Source organism: Notolabrus celidotus, chromosome 16 (genome assembly GCF_009762535.1).
Source record: "Notolabrus celidotus isolate fNotCel1 chromosome 16, fNotCel1.pri, whole genome shotgun sequence".
NCBI classification, from domain to species: Eukaryota; Metazoa; Chordata; class Actinopteri; order Labriformes; family Labridae; genus Notolabrus; species Notolabrus celidotus.
Window position 1 is genome coordinate 21,916,867 of NC_048287.1, and position 8,310 is coordinate 21,925,176.

The following is an 8,310-nucleotide window of genomic DNA, read 5'->3' on the forward strand; positions in this document are numbered from 1 at the left end:
CAAATTAAGTCACACTCTTAGAATTCTAAGAATGTTAATCAGGATGATTAAAGAGGAAACAATGTGTGTTTTATACTGCACAGAAGAAGTGGACGTACTGTAGTATCAGATCTTAGAAGTGAAGATGCTTTTTAAACCTTTATTGTTCCCAATGGCCAGCAGGGTGAGACTCTGATAGTGCACAAGTCAAATTAACCTACTTCTTGGTTGTAAAATTTCCCTTTTAACTTAAAAATAGTTAGTTTCAAGTCTTATAATACAACATGATGATTATTTAGATGTCATTTTGAGTAAAACACACATTTAGGTTGAGTATGCTAAAGGTCATGGCTACCTTTTTGATTGTGGCTTGCTAACATTGTAACTTGTTAATCTACACAGAGCTCCATGTGGCCCCAAAAGAACAAGATGACAGCACCCAATTTTTTTAAACAGAGCCTTGAAAAGCAGTCATCTTCGGTAAGTATGATGTGTCTGGATATTGCTGCACACTTGATGATTCTAACAATGAACAAACAATAAATCCAGTTTTCTTTGCCTTTTCCAGGTGATTCAGAAGCTTAAGAGAAAGGAGGAACAGCTGCTTCTTTTCATCAATGTTTTCTAGAGACTGAGAGCTCTTTAGCAGTCTGAAGCACTACCTTGTTTGTTAGCAGAGATTTGCAGGCACAGGTCATGGTAATTGGAGGAGCATCAACCTGACCATTTCTTCCCTGTAACTGTGTCTGCCCTATTTCTGCTTTTATACTGCTGCAACCAGCAGCAAAGGGAAGGAGCTAGCAACATAAGGTAAAAATTAAATGAACTCTAAGCCACTCTTTCTGTGACATCTCTTTCTCTCTCTTCCAGGCAGCAGGTGTGCAGCATGACACACACATTTCAAGAGGCAGCTCATTCTGCTTGGATTCCATGGTTCAGCCCACTGATACAGCTGACTCTGAGTTATACAAGCACCTGTAGGGTACACCGGATGTTCCACCGTGAGGAAAATGACAGATATTTAAAATGGAAATACATGAGGACAAGCCTTAGTTTGCCTAATAGTTACATCATATTGTCATTACTGAGTCTCATCAGGTGTTTCTGTAATCCTGTGAGAGTGCAAGAGGGGCAGGTACAAGTACACTTTCACATGCACAGATCAGAGTGTGCAACACTCAATCCAAAATCTAACCCAAAGTGAAAATCTATTCTTCGGAGGTTCTGCAAGTTAATTACTACATCCCGGTTATTCAGCTTTCTCATCCATTCTCTAAAGACTTTCTACACTATGAGAAGTGCCATGATGCTATATGATTGTGCATGATTAGTAACAGGGATTTTGCACCAACATTTTAATTGTACATGACGTCTTCTCTCTCCCTCTCTGCAGGTCTCATCATGACAGAAAACTGTGCAGCCACAACACTCAGGGAAGCCAGATGCATCTGAAAAACAGCACCATCTAGAGCCCGGAAACCCTCATAGCTGCAAGAAGTACATGCTGCACTGATCAAAAATCAGATATGAGAGATTGATTGTTATCACTCAGACCTCAGAACAAAGCGTTCTCAATGAGTCATACAGCACAAGCATATTGACAAAACTCTCTGAAATAATGGCGAAACATACAGTCATGGTGGTTAAAATAGCAGTAAAAGAAAGCCTAATGCAGATTTTACACCAAAAATCAAATAATCCCAGAAAACTCACTCCCACCTGAGAGAGGAACCTACATCCTGTGATTCACATACAAACAGGGATTTGCCTCTCTTTGAATGTGAAACCTTTTTAAGGGCCTAAGGGTGCTTCATGTTGCCTCTGAAATACCTGTGCAGTGAGAGGGCTGTCCTGGATACGAGAGTGTGCGGGGGGCGATAAAGGTGCAGAGGTGCAGCAGTGATTCCTCAAACTTTGTTGTCTCACATTCACTTATATGGGCATTTGTTTATATAACTGTGCCCGCAGCTGCCCACGCCTGCCTCTTCAATCAGCTCTGGCAAAGCAAAAACAAAAACTTAATCATCAGCTGTTTGTAGGTAGATTAATGCTCAGATTTGAACTAAGATGTTTTATTGTATGTTTAGTGTATTTAAAGGGATTTTATTTCTTTACTTTGTATGGTGGGGGGTTGTTTTAGATATATTTAGATATTTGCTTTTATATGTTACCCTGCTGTGAGATGGAACAGCATTCCATCTTGCAGACACATAAGGGAAATGACAAGCCAAATCTAATTTGTTAACTGTTCCAATATAGGATCTATGCATACACGTGTGCAAGCAATCACAGTTGCATTAGTGGTAGGTTAAACTTCTTTAAGAGAAGGAAGGCATTCATGAATAATAAGAACATTTAAAGTGTGTAGAAATGGGAATATTAAGTGATATCTCGTGGCATATTCTGGACTGAAAAGCTTCCATCTCATCCTATCCTTTGGTGGCCTTTGAGAACAAGAAGCTTCTGTGGTGCATCATAAGTATGATCCTCCATTTGTCAAGTTTTTTTACAATCAAAACTTCTGTCAATGCAAACCGTTTGGCACAGAACAACCACTCTCCTGTTCTTCTTCTAATTCTTGTTTGTTCCAAGGCTGTTCTGCTAAATGCCACTAAATTCTACATACTGCACCTTTAATAACCTTTATTTAAAGAGAACAAAATTTAATTTACAAAGGGCTCATAAGGGTGACAAATGAAACCGATCTTAATCAAGATCATCCGTAGTTTTTCAGAGAAACTGTCCATTAATACTTTTGGGAAAAAACATAGGAAAATAAACTAAAAGAATATTAAAACTTAAAATGTGTTAATATCAAGGTAGCATCTACAATAAAAGTTTTTTTTTTAAAGAAAATACTTAAAAGAGATCACTGACAGTTTTCTGTTTTCTGGTCGAACCAATTAAGAAGCTTAGTGCATTAACAGGGACAAAAAGAAGGACTTGAATAAGAGCTTAGAAGAGTTTTTCTTGCAGGGAAGAGAATATTCTCAATAGCTTGGTTTGTAATATCGGCCCTACATCATTTATTTTTATTTTTAGTATTATTTCAGAGTATTTTACAAACCACTCATATTTTTTAATGTCTATATTTATTAAACTCAAACAATCGCTTTTATTCTTTTATTTTTGTTGTTAATTGCTCCAACAGCTTCTGCTAATTCTTTCCAGAACAAAATATATCAGTGTCCCCCTAATTGCTGTGTTTCTGTTGTCCTGAATGTATCATTTATGTTAAGAAAAAAAGAGTTGGACCGAATACTGATCCCTGAGGAATTCCTGAATATTTGTCCATTCATGCTGTTACAGATTTTTAAGCTGCTATTAGCCACATTATTCATGTTTTTTTTTTCAGATTTATGCACGTTTTTCTCTCAGCTGTTATGTAGAAATGATCAAATGTTTGTACAATAAGTCAATGCATTGAAGTTTTTCATACTTTAGTCTACAGTTAAAGATCAAAGCAGCTCAGCAGATAGCATGAAACATCCTCTTCACTACCAGAAAAGGTCACCTCTACATTTCTCACTTCAACATAGTGAATGTGGGTAAATAACAGGGCTCAAATGTACTTTAAAGGATTAGAATGTCTGTACATCTTGTTCATTGTGTATACTGCATCTACACAAAGTATCACAATGGATATGATCTACATAATGACAGAGTAGTCATGTGTGGGACTACTCTTGCTGCGTGACCAGCAGCTCAACGACTGTGTGATATGACTTATTTTGTTGTGATGCACAGGAAGTTGTAATATAGTGACACATGTAGCGCTGACAGTGTACACAAGTGTGAACTAATACTAACTCTGTCCTTGTCGCTCATACTGCCAGCGTCATAAGGCAGCTTGTTTACTACAGTCCAAACAACAACTACAAGCTTGCTGCATTTCGTAACTTGAAAATAAATTAAGGGTGACTCGCTGAGGGGATTTGGGCTTTGTTCTCTGTACAACTAAATATCAAGACTGCCAGAACGGCAATGAAGGAACATGAAAGAGCTGTTTTTTTTAAGAGGTGATTTTATACATGCATCATATCATGTATAAGGGAGAAGCTTTTTTTGTTTTAAAAGATAATACTGACAGTTTCATTAACAGTACACCTCTAAAAGACAAGGTTGTGAACTATTAAAGGAAAAAATGTTGTATCTCAGTGCTTCAAAGATTGAACAAAATAAGCCTTTGATCATTTTTAGAAGGTAAAACACAAGAAACTAGATTTTTTAAAAAGGGCCACAAAAATATCCCAAAGCATAAGGCAATATCTTCCAAATATATGTTGGAAATATAGCCAATAATCAATAACTTTTAATTTAAAGACAGGAGCACTGAGAAAATAAAACAAATCTGGATTAAATTAGCTTTTTATTTCCCTTGATCCTCTAACTGTTTCACATTTTTAAAGGTCGACTTTGCTCAGTCAAGGTAATAAAATTTGTGATAGAAAATGATAATCTCAAAGAAAAGCATAGTTCTACATTCTGTTTGATTAAACCAATCATCTATCTAGGTTCAAAGGGAACTAAAGGTATCATTAACTTATGAAGAATATAGCAAGTCTGAAGCACCGTAGTGCAACTTTGAAGTCCCTGATAATGACTTTTACACCAACTGAGAAGCATGTCTTGCACCTTTTTCCCTCATGAACACAATTAAAGGCTTTTATTCTTTAAAGAAACCAGGTATCAGGACACATCTGTGGCTTTGTAAAAGCAGTACGAATTTATTTTCTGTGTTTAAATTTGGAACCTAGTTTAAAAATAGAGCATTTTTTTTCCAGATTGCATACACAGAGAAACATCAGTCCTGTAGGTCATCTTAACCCCATGAGGCATAAGGTCGAGTTATCCCCTGTCCTGAATGAATACATAATCTAAATCTGTATCAGAAATTACCTTGAATGTGTCAGGCAAACTAATTAAGGAGGAGGAAATTACTTTGTAATGTTGCTTGGTAAAGATACAGTAGTTTCCTACAAGGAGTGGGATCTAAAAATTCCCAAGGCACCACAACACATCACATCCCAGCATGACTCCTCACTCCTACCACTACGATGCTCTGTTTTACTTGAGGAGGGGGACACATAGAGGGAAGAAAATGATGATGATGCTCCCTTGTAATCAGCTCTGCTGCTTTTTTTTTTTTTGCTTCCCGGCTCACGCTGTTAGAACAGTTTTTATTAAGTATCTCTCTTTCTCTCTCTCTCTCTCTCTCTCTCTCTCTCTCTCTCTCTCTCTCTCTCTCTCTCTCTCTCTCTCTCTCTCTCTCTCTCCTCCTCCTCTCTAACAGCTCGATTAGAAGAGGAACAGTGCCAGCAATACAGCAACAGGCAGACACCCACGTTAGGTTATCCCTTTCACACTTTTTCGAGAACTACCCTGATCCACCCACATCCCCAGAGAGAGAGAAAGAGGGAGAGAGACAGAGAGAGAGAGAGAGAGAGAGAGAGAGAGAGAGAGAGAGAGGGGGGGGGGGGGAGAGAGGGAGGGAGGGGTGACGCCTATTCCTGTGTGCATGCGTGTGTTTGTGTATGTGAGAGTGTGTGTTTTTGTGAGACATGCACATAGACAGGGAGAACGAGTGAGTGAGCGTGCGCCAGCTGTGTGTTCCCTCTCCTGCATTACTGCACTGTCTGCCCCTCGCTTCAACTTTTAATTGGCTGTGTGTGGAGATACTGTTACTATGACAGCAGCACCGGAACAGTGCGCGCGCCTCATGCTCTCTGCACAGCTGAGTTAACTGAACGCCCCACGTGCTGTTTTTAATATGAGTGATTGCCTTTTTAATTACCGCTACAAAGGACATAATCCATTTACATGCACACAATGCATTCAACATAAATGACACTCTTTGGACACGAAAATTATGAATTGATTTATTAATCAACTCATTATTTATCATAATAAAGCGACATAATTGATTAAAGTCCACGTTTCCACTTCCTTAACCCCTATGTGAAATGTTAATATTCAGTTATTCATTCCTGTCTGTCATCCCCGCGTGCATGCACACTGACTCTGCTGATCCTCTTTCCGGTACCTTTGGCTCTGCGTTCATATCTACGTAGTTTGGTGTTAATAATCGTTTGTCTCTGTCTCTCTGCACAGACCCCTCCCCTCTCTTTCAGTCGCTCCCTCCTTCCTCTGTGCGCTGACACACTCACTCTCACACTTTCCACGCGCACACACGCACACACAGGCACGTCTCCCCCGCACACTCTCTCCCTCCCCTCCGTCTTGGTTGCTGTCTCATTCACTTCAGTACGCCATCCACGCACTGACTCCGGCTCTGCGCAAGGGGGGGCGGGGTTGGATATATACCTCCAAGAGCAGGCCACGAGCTACACTGAGACTGGACCCACTTGCAGTGCTTAGACCACAAGCAGGAAGACTCCGAAGCCGGGAGTAGAAGTACCAACATTTTTCCTGGAGCTTTTGAACGAAGAGACAAACGAGAACAGCGTTTTGGTTCTACGGACTGTCTTCTGGAGCTCCAATTTTAACCGATTTGTCACTCCGCTATACGCCAGTTTCTCTGGATATAGCAGCTAAACTAAGTTGGTAGTAAACTCTTTGGAGTTTGGTAAGAGTCGCTTTATATTTTCTTTGCTTGTGAGAGTGGACTGCACTGAAACTTGGGGTCGACCCGTCTGGGTTCAGGTCGGGCTTGGACCTGACGCAACTTTTCACGGAGAAAGTGAAGAACCAGAGGGAAGATCTGAAGAGTTCGAGTCGAGTGAGTCTTCAAGTCAGCAGCTGCTACCCGGGTACAGACTGGATAGAGAGTCGCTGACGAGACTTCAGAGAGAGTTTTTACAAGTAAGTGGAGACCTTTCTTTTTACTTTCGTTGATTGATGTGTGTTTTCTGAGTTATATATTCTATGCCACTTTTCGTTAGAAGATACGCTGACTGAAGGATGTACGCACGTTGTCCTACAGCTGCTGAGTTTCAGTACTGTCGCTGTCCGTGGTGCTGAAACTCTCTCAAGTCTCTCAGCCGGCTTCTGCTCTGCTGAAATGTTCGAGCAAACTTAATCTATTGCACTGCTTTCTGCATTTATTCCAGCAGCTGATCAGTTTCACTCCAGTGCTTTGAAACTTCCTGCTCAAAGCACCGCGTAAAGTCTACTATCAGTGTATAGCACTAAGTGTTGCCGCAGCAGCAAGAAGTTGAATAGGGGCAACAGGTTGTTAGCTGCAACTTTCTTCCTGCTTGCACCTCTCAGATTGCATGATTTGCTTTGCAAGATTTTACAATATTACGACCAGCATAGTGCAAACCAAAGCTTCCTACCATGCATTTGCTATTTCATGAGGAATCTTTTGCTCTCATGTCTTCAGCATTTGCATTAATGTGCAAACTCCTTGTTCACGTTCAAATGAAACAATGTCTGCTTTGATTAACTTGCACAGCACTCAGTTAACAGTCTTTGTTGTATCGGCTCATCTTGTTTAAAAAAGGAAAGTCTCCTTCATCAGAGAACTCACCAAACACCATGACAAATGATAGCTCTGTAAAAAATATCTGTCTACCCTGAAAGCCTAAAACTTGCCTCAGTCTCAACCTGTGAGTTGCTGACAGCAATCTCCAGTGATTTTCTGTACACTGCTGCTTGTTCTTTTTGCTGTCAGGTTGATTTTGTCACAAAAGTACAAAGGGGTCCAGTTTTCCTGCACACATGTGCACGTTTCTGCACCGGGAACAGCAAAAGAGGAAGCATGAACAGTTTGTGGAAGAGAGACGACTTATACCAGCTTTCAAGTCTAGCACTGGCAATTGTGATCACTTGTCTAACATGTGTCACTGATTTTGGACAGATTTGAAGGCACACCTTTATTATTTGGAATATGTTGAAGTTAGTCTAGCTGGAAATTATGAGACTACTTTATCAGTCTCTAAGATGTATGCATCTGATAGGCACATGTCTGAGTAATCTATCCTCTTAACAGCTTCTGGGTTTAGAAAGCCATGCAGGTTGCTCTGTCTGCAGACTCTGACTACTCACAGCTAATTAAATGCTTGCACATCCCTTTAATGCATTGCAGTTGAAATATGTTCTCCTTTGTTTAACTTCCAATTTGATTTATGTGAAGCTCACTGCAATGACACAAGGTTCTACATAACTGTGTACTCCAGCATAAATACAGCATGTCCCTGATGGTCATTTTGCAGATTCACTGTGATCTGCAAAGGAAATAAAGCCCATCTCCATAACAACAAATGTCCCACTCTTCAGGGTGCTCGCATTGCACAAATGTTGTTGACTACAGCAAACGGACAAGCGAGAGAAAAGAACAGAAAGGCTTGGGAGGGAGGGGTGAGAAAG